We start from the raw sequence: 15,449 nt of genomic DNA, 5'->3' as shown, positions 1-15,449 counted from the left end.
TCATTAAAAGAACTACTGACAAATATTTTATTCAGACTTGGGCATTAGGCTGACATTTTCTAGAAAATGAGCAAGGTGAGCCTGCTACTTTTAAATGAATGAATGGATACATACATACATACAATGACAAGATTTGTCACCAAGGATAAAATTTAGAGTGTTGAAAAACTTGGGGTACCTTGGTGGCTAAGTCAGTTGAGTGTCTGACTCTTGATTTCGGCTCAGGTCATGATCTCAGAGTCATGAGATCAAGCCTCGCATCGGGCTCCGTGCTCAGTGCAGAGTCAGCCTGGGATTCTCTCTGCCTCCCCGCCCCATGCTCCTGCACTATAAACAAACAAACAAACAAACAAATTCTTTAAAAAGAAAAAGAATTTAGAAAACCTTGTACCCATGATCTTGAGGTTGACAGTTTCCCAACATATTGACAATATTTCTCATGAGATGAGTGGTGATAATAACAAATGTGATCTTTGGATATTATGTAGTGGGAAGATGTTAACATTGGGAAGATCTGAACAACTCAGTGAGCCAACATTTTCTGAATGGCCAGTAGATGATGTTACAAAATCACAAGGGGGTATAAGATCTATTCCAAGTGCAACACAGATCAACAGATTTTAATGTAATGGTATATAAAAACTTCATTTATCTGATTTCAGATTCCACACTGCAACTAAACAATAAAGAAATTAATACTTTTTGAGTTTTAGTGCTGTACCCAGAAAGAATATCCACAAATTATCTGAAAAGTTTATGAAAATACTCTTTTCCAAACATATATCTGTGTAAAACTGGATTTTGTTAAAATACTGCAACCAAAACAAGTCATAAGAGATTGAATACAGAAGATGAGAATCAAGTTGTTTGTTATTAAAACAAACATTAAAGAAATTTACAAAAATATAAAACAATGCCACTCTTCTCATGAATATTTTCTTGTTTTGGAAACTTCATTTTTCACAAAAATATGTTACTTATGTTATTTTATTATGATTATTTTTTAAAGATTTTATTTTTGTGATAGAGCGAACAGGAGCAGAAGGAAGGGACAGAGGGAAAAACAGACTCCCTGCTTAGGGAGCCTGATCCGGGACTTGATCCCAGGACCTTGGGATGGTGACTCAAACAGAAGGCAGATGCTTAACTGACTGTGCCAGCACCTGTTATTTTATTATTTTTAATGAATATTTAAAATTTTGTCTTGGGGTGCCTGGGTGGCACCGTCTGTTGAGTTTCCGACTCTTGGTTTCGGCTCAGGTCATGATCTCAGGGTCTTGACGTCAAGCCCCACATTGGGCTTCTCACTCAGCATGGAGTCTGCTTGAGATTCTCTCTACCTCTCCCTCTGCCCCTCTGATTCATTCTCTCTCGCTCACTCTCTCAAATAAATAAACTTTCAAAAAATAAAATTTTGTCTCAGTTTTAATTTCTATGTTAGTAAATATAGATATAATGTGTATAAACAAAAGCACATTTTGGTTCTAAATAATATCTAAGAATATAAAGAGGTCCTGAGACCAAAAAGTTTGAGAATCACTACTGTAGCTATTCTTAGAAATCTACCTCTTTTACCTTCTATTAGGGAGCAAGAATTCCTGTCCTCTTCAAGGGTCCTTCTAGCTGGACTAAGAATCAAATTGATATGGGACAGATTAACAGGAGAAAATTAAGTTTAATAGCATAGATGTGGGGAATCCACACAGACGTGGAAATTCCAAAGACAGGCAGAATGAGGTATATATGTCATTCGACTCTGGGACTTCACAGGAAAGGAATGCACTTCACAGGACAAGAAAAGCATGTGTTTGGTCATTAGATGTTTGCCCTGCCATACAGATGGGTCACTGGGATAAATTTTATTTCTGTTAATAACACTTATTCTGGAAAGACCCTCCAATTTAGATTCTTCTATGTAGTTAAGGGAGGGACAAAAGTTTCTCTTGAGCCAGTAGGGTCTTGAATGCCTGTAGCTCAAAATATTCTGCATGCCAAAGTGGCACATTTGGGTGGTGGAGGGTGGCCTATCCCAAACTCCATCACTTCATAAACTCTCCAAGTTCTTCCAAGACTTAAGGTAAGCGAGGGACAGAGAAACTTTTAGGGCACTTTCATTATCTGTCCTGATACTTACTTCCTGTGAGGCAAAGAATGGGCTGATTAGAATAGGAGAAGAGAAAGGAAAAGAGAGGGGCACCTGGTGGCTCAGTTGTTAAGCGTCTGCCTTCGGCTCAGGTCATGATCCCAGCGTTCTGGAATCAAGCCCCACATCAGGCTCCCTGCTCAGCGGGAAGCCTGCTTTCCCTCTCCCACTCCCCCTGCTTGTGTTCCTTCTCTTGATGCTTCTCTCTCTGTCAAATAAATAAGTAAAATCTTAAAAAAAAAAAAAAAAGGAAAAGAGATAATTTAATATCCCAAAATATTATGCCACGTACATGTAAATCACTTTGCATAGTGCCTGCTCCAAGTAGCACTCAGTAATGGCTGGTATCATCAACATCATCTTCACCTTCATCACTATACTATTTCATCTTGTGCATGTTTCCTGCGTCGGTTATGTGCCAATGATGCTTATATGTCCAAACTCTTTTTAATTTTAATTTAATTTAATTTAATTTAATTTAATTTAATTTTATTTTATTTTATTTTATTTGAGAGAGAGAGAGAGCATGAGCAGGGGGCGGGACTGAAGCAGACTCCCTGCTAAGCAGGGAGCCCAATGCAGGGCTGGATCACTGCACCCTAGGATCCTGACCTGAGCCAAAGGCAGATGCTTAACTGACTGAGCCACCCAGGTGCCCCTTCCATTTCCAAACTCTTAAGACAATATAGCCTACAGAGTCTTTTAAATTCAGATCTTAACATTTCCTTATGATTCAAAATACTGTCCGCTCTCTAGACAGAGTGGGAGCCAGTGATGCTTGTATATAGAGCACATTCACAGGAATGCCTCTTCTTTTATCCCCTTAGGCTTTGAACATATTGTTTCTCTGAAGGTCTTTTATGCACCTGGGTGATGCAGTTGGTTAAGTGTTTGCCTTTGTTCGGGTCATGGTCTCAGGGTCCTGGGATCTGGCCCCGTGTTGGCCTCTCTGCTCAGTGGCAAGCCTGCTTCTCCCTTTGCCTGCCACTCCCCCTGCTTGTGCTCTCTCTCTCTGTCAAATAAATAAATAATAAGAAAGGAAGGAAGGAAGGAAGGAAGGAAGGAAGGAAGGAAGGAAGGAAGGAAGGAAGGAAGTGGCAGGGCAAGGAAAGGCATCACTGAGTCATCTTTCCAGTTTCCCACAATCCCTGAAATAAGATTTTCATGTTGAAAGCTCACAAGTGAGCAACAACTATTAGGAACAAGACTTCCTATTACAACTTCAATGGATTTTTTTTTCCAGTGGATTTTTTATGGGTTTCTTTTTTAAAGATTTTATTTATTTGTCAGAGAGAGAGAGAGGAGAGAGAGTGTACAAGCAAGGGGAGTGGCAGGCAGCAGGCAGAGGGAGAAGCAGACTCCCTGCTGAGCAAGAAGCCCAATGTGAGACTGGATCCCAGGGCCCTGGGATCATGGCCTGAGCTGAAGGCAGATGCTCTGACTGAGCCACCCACGTGTCCCTTCAATGGATTTTTTAAAAATATTTATTATTTTAGAGGGGAGAGAGAGAAAGAGTGCATGTGTGTGCTTGCACATAGGGTGGAGGGGCACCAGGAGAGGGAGAGAGAATCTCAAGCAGACTCCACGCTGAGCACAGAGCCCAAGCAGGGCTCCCTCTCATGACCCTGAGATCATGACCTGAGCTGAAAGCAAGAATTGGACCCTTAGCTGACTGAGCCACCCAGGCAACCGCCAATGGATTTTTTTTTAATTTCATTTTTTTAGTAATCTCTACGCCCAATGTGGGGCTTGAAGTGACAACCCCAAGATCAAGAGTTGCATGCTCTTCTGAATGATCCAGCCAGGAGCCCCTTTGATGGAATTTTTAGAGGTGCAACTCAGCGGATCTCTTCTGACCCACAGGTAGCATGTGGGAATGAAAACTGACAGATTTTTGAATCTGGAGATGTATGGGTTCAAATTCTGGCTTAGTTCTTTACTGTTTGTGTGATGTTAGCAAATGGTTGCTCTCCAAGCCCTAGCTTTCTGTTCAGTGTGGACTCCACATGGCTCAATTTCACTTTGAAATAAACAAGGTCCAGTAGCCAATTTTTTTCAGGAGGAATTCCCATCCTTACTTGTTTTTTCAAAGAACATAAAGGAGATCAAATTTGTTACCCACAGCAATATTTAAAATCCTCCTTTTTCTTCTTTCTTATTTTGCCAAAGCTGCTCTAAAGACCATTCTTCAAACCTGGATAAATCCCCTCCTCATCCCTAGTCTGCCTGCTGGGTGGTTTATTTCTACCTTCTCTCTCCCTCCTCCACCCCTTTTAGTTCTTTATTATGTATATTATTTAAAAGTGTTGTTCTCCCCACTTTGTCCTTAGCTTGCATTCTTCATAACAAAGGAGACCCTACAAACCAACATACTACCCTGCTTCCCCACCAGTCTGGACTGATGAGGACTCCCTCTCTTCTCTTAATCCTGGGTCACCAAACACTAAGAACCAGAGTGGAAGGGAGAAAATTCTTCTTCAAAGTTGAGAAGAAACTGGGGTGCCTGGGTGGCTCAGTCAGTTAAGCGTCCAACTCTTGATTTCAGCTCAGGTCTTGGTCATGAGATCCAGCCCTGCATTGGGCTCATGCTGGGTGTGGAGCCTACATTAAAAAAAAAAAGCTGAGAAGAAACTAAAGTGGGAAGGACAAATTCTCTCTAGAGAGCCAGGAGGAAAGAATACTCATAGTAATAAATCTTGTCATCTGCATCAAACTCCAGGAGTTGTAAAGATTAAATGACCTGAAGTATAGTACCAGACATGTGAAAGAACTTCTGCACAAGTATGACCCTTTCCTCATTGCCTGATTCTTAATCCCAGTCATTCATTTGAACAGGTTCAGAATGAGCCTCCCCAAAATGTGCTGCTTTGGCATGTGGATTACTTTGAATTGAAGTCGGTCAAGGCCCAGAAGACTCAGGAAGACCTTTTATCTCCCTCTTAAGTGGCTAAAAGATTTTAGATAGGGCACATGGTTCAGGAAGAGAACTATCACCAGAGAGAACTACAAAGAATATGGGCTAGATATGGTAAAATAGGGGGAAGTTCAAAACCTAGAGATCCAATTCCTCTCTGTGTCCCGTTGTCTCTGTATGGCATGCAAAACATTTGTTTACCAAACATTTATTCTTCTCATCTTCCTATACACTGTCTTCCTTCTCTTTAAATATCAGACCCCTGTCTCCTCCCTAGCTCAGGATGGCATATAAACCTCAACTGTCTTGACTACTTGTAGGTCATATTCAAATGGGGCTCCCCTATACATGTAATTAGTTTTTCTGCCATTAATTCGTCTTTATCAATTTACCAACCAAAGTATCTACCATAGTAGAGGAAAAAAATTTCCTTCCCAACAGATTCAGTGAGCATTTATTAAAAGCCTGTCCTGGAGATATAAAGTATTATCTTTTAAGCAGAAAGTAAGAAATCAAGCTTGGAGTTGGGAAGACCAATTTGAAGACAGTAATTGTTCAAGCAAACTTGCAAAGGACTTGAACTAGGGAATGAGAGACCCAGTGATTAGAAGAGACGTTGAATTAGTAGAATGGATTAAACTTGACCGAGTTTCCTGGCTGGTTCAGTCAGTAGAACATGTGACTCTTAATCTCAGGGTCATGAGTTCAAGCCCCCTGTTAGGTGTAGAGTTAACTTCAACAACAACAACAAACTTGACTGACGATTTGAGGTAGAAGGTGGAAATTCAGTGGAGCTGAATTTCAAGTTTATAGCCTGGTTTGAAAAGGAACTGGTTAGGTACATGATAATAAGCTTGAAGAACCAGGAGAACCTTCACAATAGCCTGCAATAGAACATGTTTTTCTGAAACTCTGGGAAGAATAGTTATGTCTATTCAACAAACTTCTACTGCCCCACTGTCCTAAGCAAGGAGGCCTGAACAGGACATAGAAGTTATCAAAATGAGTCTTGGGCTGACCTGATTATGTGATAGACATGCAAATCTGTATCTTAGTTTTTTCATTTGTAAGATAAGAATGGCAAAATTTACCCAGTTCCTAGAGGTACTGTGCAGCCACAGGAGACACTGGAGATACTTATGAGAAGCCCCTGATACTTTTAGTAGGTCTTCAATCCTTTCTGGATTTTGCTTATATAGATTGATGCATTAGAATAAGTTGATTCAAAAGGAATTGCTAATTTTCTGTCATATTGACCTACAAAAATGGGCAATTTCCCATGGTTTGCTTGAACCATGCTGTGCAGTGCAGAATACTGAAAAGAGGATTTTATGAAAATGGTCACATTGCTTTCCAAATCTGTTGGAGCAGCCATTGTTCTCAGAAGGCTATTATCTAATTTTATCACTAAACTCAAAAAGAGAGATGGTTTAAGGCTTCATTTGCATTTGAATAAATATTATGATTATAACAGATGGTTTGCTATGATGAAAAAATATTTTTTGTCTACATTTTTAAGTATAACATTCATATTGCCTTTTACAATTTACAGTTTCTATCTATACTTTATTTTATTTTATTTATTTATGAGGGAGAGTGGGAGGAGGAGCAGAGAGAGAGGGACAAGCAGACTCTGCTGAGTGCAGAGCCCAATGCAGGGCTGGATCTCAGGACCCTGAGATCATGACCTGAGCTGAAACCAAGAGTTGGGTCCTTAACTGACTGAGCCACCCAGGCAGCACTCTATCTACACTTTCTACCTTACATTCACAACTCTGCTGTGAGATATACAATGCCAGTTGAACTATACCCTTTTTATAGATGAGAAAACAGGCTCAGAGGGATTTATTCATCATGCAGATTTTAAGTAGCAGACTTAAACCCAGGGCTAGAGATCTACATAGATGATGAGAGAACAGAAGGCAAGCTGAGGACAAAGCAGAAGCTGACACCCCACAACCCCTACCCCGCCCCCCCCCCCCATGGTATATATATGACATTCCTCAGGCACTCCTGGCTGCCCTAAAGCTAAGGAAAGGAAAAACGAAATAGTTAACTAATGGAGATTAGAATCCTGCAGGACCTGAGTCTCCTTCAGTTTACAAATGTCTTAGCAATCTACAAGAACAAAGCATTTCCATCAATAACCTAGCTTCTAGAAGGAAATGTAGATAGAATTAAATGTCCTTATAACCTGCAGCCCATTGACAGATACTAGAAGTGGGCAGAATGTAATGTTCCTCCAGGAAGCTACCAACTATCTTCATGTTAATGCCTTGCTAGAGGGAAAAATAACCTTAACTTGACAATGGCAAGGCCTCAGGTATCCTGGAGTCTTCTTTAACATATGAAAATCCTTTTGAAACCTCCCTTTTTCCTTACCTCCCCGCAACCCCATAGTATATAATCAGCCACCCCTCACAGCCCCAGGGCAGCAGCTCTTTCTGCCCTCAGGTCCTGTTCCTGGGCTTTAATAAACCACCATTTTGCACCAAAGACACCTCAGGAATTCTTTCTTGGTCATCAGCTCCTGACCACCTCACCAATATCCCAAAACCACATCACAGCAAATTGGAAACAATGATAAATATATACATTATATATATAATTTTATATAATATTTTTACATAAGAAGTTAGCTATTTAATGATAATCTGGAGGTATTTTGACCTTTGTGTTGAGTATATTTTGAAATTTAAAATTAATTTACTTCTGGTACACCTGGGTAGCTCAGTCAGTTAAGCGTCTGCCTTCAGCTCAGGCCATGATCCACCAAGCCCTGCGTCGTTGGGCTTCCTGCTCAACAGGGAGTGTGCTTCTCCTCTCCAGCCCCCTCATCCCACTCATGTTCTCTCTCTCTCTCTCTCAAATAAATATATAAAATCTTAAAAAAAATAATTTACTTTTGTATGGGGTGAGGGGAAAGGATGGCAGATACTGTTCTGAAATCACTTTTTTTTTTTGGTGCTCCCACTCAAGTAACTTACCCTGCCTTCGTTCCTTTGTAGCATCTTTGTTCTTCTGAATGAGAGCCTGACAAAGACCTTCTCCTTGACCAAACTTTAGTTAGGTTCCTCTGAACCCTCTTCTTAAGTAGGCCTCGCCTTTGGGCTTCTGTGTCTGTTTCTGAAACATCCAATTTTAGCAAGGATTCTGCTAAGTCAGTTTAGAGAAAATCCCCCACCCTTGATCACCCGGGTCTGCCTTAAGCAAGAATTGTATTAAGTCGGTCTAGCCAGAATCCCTCCTTACCCCTGATGTTTCCTTTTAGTAATTTTCCATCCACTGACCCCCACCCAATCCTCTACCTATAAATCCCCAGTTGATCATGCTGTATTTGGAACTGTGCCGAGTTCTACAGTGAGGTCTCTTTTCCCCTATTGTAATAGTTCCTGAATAAAATCTGTTTATACTGACTAAACTACTAAACTACTGCCTGGCTGATTTTCCTTTTTTTTTTTTTTTTCCTTTCAAAGATTTTATTTATTTGAGAGAGAGAGCATAAGCAGGGGGGAGCAGCAGAGGGAGAGGGAGAATCAGACTCCCCGCTGAGCAGGGAGCCCGATGCGGGGCTGTATCCCAGGATGCTGGGATCATGACCCAAGCTAAAGGCAGATGTTTAACTGACTGAGCCACCCGGGTGCCCCTCTGACTTCCTTTAACAAGACATTCAAAGTGATGGTGATTTCTGATTTTCCTATGGTTAGTTGAAAAGTGGAAGTTGACCCAAAGAGGCTTACAAGAAATTTCCTGAATGTTTTCCAATTCAGAAGGATGAGCCCTTGAAGACTCTTTACTGTGTTACCACGAGGCAAAAGAAATAATCTCCATTGTCACTGTACAACCTTGGGCAAATCTCCATTCCCTTCTGAACCTCAGTTTTTTCATTCATAAAATAAGGAAGTTTTATGAAATCAACAGTGTTCAGACTTTTTAGTTTCAGATTTCTGAAGAAAAATTGGAGGTGGTAGGAGACAACAGGCACAGAACCCAATTTTTTATTTTGACAAAAAAGAACTTTAAAAAAACTGACAGATCACTTATGATATCACCCTAATTTCATATGGTAAAACTAAAAAAAAGCACGTTATATATAATCTGGAAGAGATTTCCCCAAAAAATGACAGTTGTGAATCTTACTCTGACATTTTCACTACAGAACAGAGAAAGCCTGGTTATGGATTTGGCACCGGTGACAATCAAGACACCAGAGGCCCTCCTATATCCCTCTCATAGGTTTCAGAACACGCTACCCCAAAATATGGCTCATAGGCATATTCAGTATTTTAAGCTGAAAGAATTTGAGAAACAGCAGGTGCAGGAAGGACTTCCGACCTCCTCTGCTCCTCCAAAGCAGGTCATAAAACCCTCTTGTGAGAAGTGCTCTCCCTACACTCAGAGGAAATCTCTGAAGATGGAGGAATGCTGGGAGGAGTCCAAATTGGCTTTGCTGAGTTCTCCCCCGGTTACTACCCTTAGCTCATACCCTAATGTTCTACCACAGCTTTCCATGCCTTTCTACTCTTTGTCAGACTTAGTATAAAAAGTCTCAGGCTTAATTGTGCTTCTTCAGTCTTCATTTCCTTATGAAGGCTCCCATGTCATGTAAAACTTATATTAAGTAAATTTGGGGGCACCTGGGTGGCTCAGTCAGTTAAGTGTCTGCCTTTGGCTCAGTTCATGACCCCAGGGTACTGGGATGGAGAGCTCCACATCAGGCTCCCTGCTCAGAGGGGAGCCTGCTTCTCCCTCTCCCTCTGCCTGCCACTCCCCCTGCTTGTGCTCCTGCTTTCTCTCTGTCAAATAAATAAATAAATAAATAAATAAATAAATAAATAAATAAATAAACAAATAAACAAATAAAAATATAAATAGATAGATTTTCTCCTATTAATCTGTCTTTGTCAGTTTAATACTCTGGCCCAGTCAGGGACCCTAAGAGAGTGGAGGAAAAGCTTTCCTCCCCTACACCTTCTGTTTCTTTATTACTAGGAGTCTAATGTATTCTGGATAGATGTTTGATAGTAATTCCATGAGTTGTTCATCAGTGAACAGATAAGGGTATTTTCGTCCAAAGCATTTCAACAACATCCAAGCATTGACAAGAAGTGCCAGCTTCAGAATTAGAATTAGTATTAGGGACATCCTTAAGGAAGTTTAGGGCTTGTGTATCCCATGACCTCTACCATTTTCTGTGATTCAGATGCTATCTGGAGTTTGCTATTATTTTTTTCAAAAGAGTCCAGGTATAGGAGTGTGTGTGTGTGTGTGTGTGTGTGTGTGTGTGTATGTCTGGCATGGAATAAAATTTCTGTCAGGTGAAAAAGCCACTTACCGCATTATCTTCTGCTTCCTCTCTCAGGAAACAAAAAATCTAAACCAGCCTCTGTTTTAATACAGATCAGAATCTGCTTAGAAGCAAAATTTCCTTGTGAGTCAGAGGCAAAGATGTAGGAAATAATTTGAATGTCATTCTCTTTAACTTGTTAACACTGTTGTTTGACCTAAAATGTTTGCTTTTAAAATGATTTTTATAAGTATATGTGTTTATTATAAAAAATTTCAAAAAGCATACAATAAGGTAAAAATAACTCAGAATCCCATCATCTGGAAGAAACAACCATAAATATTTTAGTGGATATTCCTCCATTCCTTTTCTACAAATATGTATATACTTCTAAAAATTGGGATCAGACTTTATCTACTATTTTTAGTGCTCTTTTCACTTATAACATTTTGTGAGAAAAATATGAGTTTTCATGATCATTTAGTATTAGTGTATCTTATGAATATACTTACATCATTTTCTTGATTTTTGTTGTTTCAATTTTTCAATACTATATAAAAAGCTGTTCTGAACATTCCTGTTCATTTTTATTCATACCCCTATTTCTTTCCCATTCTAGTATAAATGCCGCTGGAAGAATGATGAATCAGAGGGTATGTATACTTAAACAAATTTTGATACAAATTACTCACCAAAAAGGGCATTCCCACAAATAATGTTAAAAAGTTCCCATTTCTGGGCCCCTGGCTGGCTCAGTCAGAAGATCATTGGACTTGGGATGCCTGGCTGGCTCAGTCGGTTAAGTGTCTGCCTTCGGATCAGGTCATGATCCCAGGTCCTGGGATGGAGTCCTGCATCAGCTCCTTGCTTAGTGGGGAGTCGGCTTCTCCCTCTGCTTCCTGCTCCCACTGCTGGTGCTCTCTTTCTCTCAGTCCCCGACAAATGAATAAATAAATAAAATCTTTAAAAAAAAAAAAAAAGAAGATCATGGGACTCTTCATCTCAGGGTCATGGGTTCAAGCCCAAAGTTGGAGGTAGACATTACTAAAATAAATAAATAAATAAATAAACAAATAAATAAATAAATAAATAAATTTATTTTAAAAACACCTTCCCATTTCATTGCATTTACTCAGTGCTGAGTATTTTCATTATTCTAAATCTTCAGTAATTTGGTTGCAGAACAATAGTACCTCATTGTTTTCACTTCTATTTCTTTCATTAATAATGAATTCAAACATTTTTTCATGTTTGAAGGTCACTTCAGTTTATTTGTTGTTTACCTTTAACATTGTGTTTTTATATAAATAAGTTTTACATTTTTATGTAGTCGAAGGTATTATTTTCATTCATTTATTTTTTTGCCTTTATTGTTCTTTGTCCTTTTTTTTTTTTTTTGCTTAGGAAAACTCTACCTGGCATCAGATTCATATTCATCTGTAATTTCTTCTAACTATACATATGATTTCTGTTTTTGAACAGTGTCTAGAATTTCCCTAGGGGCACCTGGGTGGCTTAGTTGGTTAAGTGGCTGCCTTTGGCTCAGGTCATGATCCCAGGTTTCTGGAGTTGAGCCCTGAATCAGGCTTCTGTGCTGAGCAGGGAATTTGCTCCTCCCTCTCCCGCTGACCATATCCCTCCCCCCCCCCCAGCTTGAGCTCCTGCTTTCTCTTTCTCAAATGAATAAATAAAAAATCTTTAAAAAAAGTGGGGGGGCACCTGGGTGGCGCAGTCGTTAAGCGTCTGCCTTTGGCTAAGGGCGTGATCCCAGCATTCTGGGATCAAGTCCCACATCAGGCTCTTCCACTGGGAGCCTGCTTCTTCCTCTCCCACTCCCCCTGCTTGTGTTCCCTCTCTCGCTGGCTGTCTCTGTCAAATAAATAAATAAATAAATAAATAAATAAATAAATAAATAAATAAAATCTTAAAAAAAAAAAAAGAATTTTCCTTATAAGTTTCAGTAAAGTGAGAAACCTGCTTTATCCCAACTTTAGTGTTTTCATCAATCACTATGGTATTGGTTATTGGTCTGAAATTCCTTAACTGCTAAATTATTACTATCTTATATATTCATAGTTTCTCTTCATAAATATTATTGACATCAGTTTGACATTATTTTGTATTGCAGAGACAGAACTTAACCCAAAATGCAGATCACCAAATAAACATTAAAAATATACCTTGGGAGGCACCTGGGTGACTCAGTAGGTTGTCTGGCTTTGGCTCAGGTCATGATCCCAGCATCCTGGCATTGAGCCCCACATTGGGCTCCCTGCTCAACAGGGAGCCTGCTTTTCCCTCTCCCTCTGCTGCTCCCGCTGCTTGTGTGCTCTGTCAAATAAATAAATAAAATCTTTAAAAAAAAAAAAAAAAGATACCTTGGGGGTATCTGAGTGGCATAGTCTGTGAAGTGTCCAACTCTTATTTCAGTTTGGGTTGTGATCAAATGGTGGTGATTGCACTCAGATCAGAGTCTGCTTGGGATTTTCTCTCCTTCTCCCTCTCCCTCTCCTGCTTGTGCTCTCTCTCTAAAATGGGTGAATAAATCTTAAAAAAAAAAAAAAAGATACCTTGGATATGCTACTTTACTTTAAGATGTTATTTTAATAGTCTCCATAAAATGTAAAATATACATATAGTTTAGCATTTGATTTTTCCCCCTTATTCATGTTGTCACTATTATTCTTATTACTAAAATTGAAGATTCTTAGTATATTTACAGCCTATTTGACATTCACCAACTGGTTCATCTTCATTTTTTCTGAGTTAAATATTATGTTCAAATTTTAAGAAAATCTAAACATATTAATATTGAAATGTGTAATATTCCTAATTATCATTGCTGGGTTCTTAAATATGGCACATTTCTGCTAACGTAGAAAAATGAAATGAAAAAAGTGAGAGAACCTCTGTCAGATATCATGCAGTTTCAGTAATAACTATTTTAGTAAGGATCATTTTCACAGAGCAACTGATTTTCAACTAGAGGGTTCCTTCACTGTTCCATACAGCAAATGTGTATTAAATAGGATCTCAGGTTCAATTCTCAGAAAGGTTTTGCTTAGCAACCTCCGAAGCTATATTAATTGAGAATGAATGTGAAGAATGTCCGTGTCTCTCAGGTTACTTCTAATGTTTCTTTCCAGACTCCACTTGGCTTTCTACTTCTATCTTTCTACTGTTTTTCCAAGTCTTGTCTTTTGGCTTTTCAACAACTAATTTCTGTGCACTTCTGTCCTTTGTCCCTCCAGATTTGGTGAGATCATAAGGATTCCTGTCTCAAAGACAATTAGAAAGCAAAACCAGTGCTATGCAGACTAATGGCTGCACAAAACAATTCTGAGTATCAAGGTCACAGACAAAGGGCACTACTCCAAACTGGGAAGAAAACAGAGTGTGCTTGGCACAAACTGTCACTGAACCCTGGGCTTTGCTTCAGGCAAATGCTTTCACCTGCATTCATCCGGTATCTCATTCTTGCTCTTGGTCAGAGTCAATGAAAATTTACTGCTAATTTGATACAAATAATTAAGGTGGTTCCTAGACCTCACTTGAAGTGTAACTTCTCCTATGGTATTAATATTTCAAAATATAAGTAAAAAACTGGGTTTTTCAATTCCCTTATCCAAGTACTGACCGGGCCCACCCCTGCTTAGCTTCTGAGATCAGGAATGTTCTGGGTGGTATGGCCCTAGACAGGGTTTTTCCATTCTTGTCTAGCAAAATCTGTGACAGTGGGTCCCACAGAAAGGATCACTAAATGGCTACTCAACCCTACATGTCAGTGCTAAACAGATAGAAACGTACTTGAAAATAATGGGAATATTTACTGTATCACTTTTTTTGGTTTCTGCCCCTGAGCAAAGGTGGTGCTTCTCAAGTTTAGGGTACTGAAAGTCATCTGTGGTGCTTATTAAACTGTAGCTTCCTGGGCCCCAAATCTAGAGATTATGATTTGGTAGGACTCAAGTACAGTTATCGCTGAATTTACCAAGTATCTTAAACTGATTCTGATGGAAGTGATCAGAATCACTAGTTTGGGCCTTTTACTATTGACCTGAAAGCTAACCACCCTTATTAGTTCTATTATTGGCCAATTATTTTTAAATGTAGTTTCTCCATTTTCAAAACTGACAAGTAAGGCCTGACCCATCTGATTCCTTGGGGCTAGGTAAAGTTGAACACAATTATGTTGGCATTTATCCTAGAAGAGAGACACCAATAGGCTGAACAAAAAGACCTGCGTATTTTAAATGAATGAGTAATTAAAATAATAAGAACCCAAACCAAAATAACTAGAGAATGGAGAAAGGCCTGAGAGGAGGGAGGGTAACCCTCATCTAAGTAAACCAGAATCCTCCATGTACTAGAAGGGTTCTCAGTCCTAACCCTTAATATCCTCATACGGCAGAAAACTGTCACAGACTGCACCTCCTTATGAGGCAAATTTTTCTCTGGTGTGTGGGCCCGCCCTGCCTACTTGAGTGTGCTAAGCCTGATAATTTCTGAAGGAAAATAAGCCAATGCTTTCCACCACCACCACCCTAATAAGAATAACTACAACACACTTACCTTAATTATTAAATTCTCCTAGAAAATATCTACCCTAGGGAAAGATGAAAAATATTTAAAAATAAACAAAACATTTAGACTTGTGGTTATTTCTATAGGGGAGAAGAGAGAAGTATGCAACCAGGGAGAAGCACACAGGCAGGCTTCCAAGGTACGGGCAATGTTTTATTTCTTAAGTTGGAAGTGGATACTAAGTTGTTCATTTTATTATTAAGCTTTACGTTGTTCATATATGCTTTATACAAATTTTGTATTTGATATAAATCACCTTAAATTTATTTTTAGTTTTTATTTTATTTTTTAAGTTTTTTTTTTTAATTTAAATTCAACTAGCCAGCATATAGTACATCATGAGTTTCAGATGTGGAGTTCAGTAAAGGATTTTAATTTTTTTTAAGTAATGTCAACACTCAATGTGGGGCTTGAACTCACAAACCTGAGATCAAGAGTCACATGCTGTACTGACTGAGCCAGGCAGGAGCCCCTTACCACCTTTAATTTTCAAACATTTTATACTGAAAAGCTATATTTTA

General features: G+C 39.2%; 1 long non-coding RNA gene across 5 annotated transcripts in view; it reads right to left on the bottom strand.

Annotated features, from left to right (window-relative positions):
- The window catches only part of LOC148107108 (uncharacterized), a 75,941-nt gene that overhangs the window by 44,376 nt on the left and 16,116 nt on the right, over window positions 1-15,449 (bottom strand). For 4 of the 5 annotated variants that reach the window (XR_015723107.1, XR_015723104.1, XR_015723108.1 and 1 more), the window contains 3 exons: window positions 12,525-12,675; window positions 11,037-11,305; window positions 8,045-8,183 (listed from right to left, as the gene is read on the bottom strand). This is a non-coding gene — a long non-coding RNA (uncharacterized LOC148107108). The remainder of the gene's footprint in view (window positions 1-8,044; window positions 8,184-11,036; window positions 11,306-12,524; window positions 12,676-15,449) is intronic. The other variant, XR_015723105.1, reaches the window with a different exon arrangement.

This window comes from Ursus americanus, chromosome 35 (genome assembly GCF_024610735.1).
Source record: "Ursus americanus isolate L20-20 chromosome 35, mUrsAme1.1.p, whole genome shotgun sequence".
Taxonomy (NCBI): Eukaryota; Metazoa; Chordata; class Mammalia; order Carnivora; family Ursidae; genus Ursus; species Ursus americanus.
The sequence above is the reverse complement of the archived record's forward strand: the minus strand, read 5'-3'. Positions and strand labels throughout refer to the sequence as shown.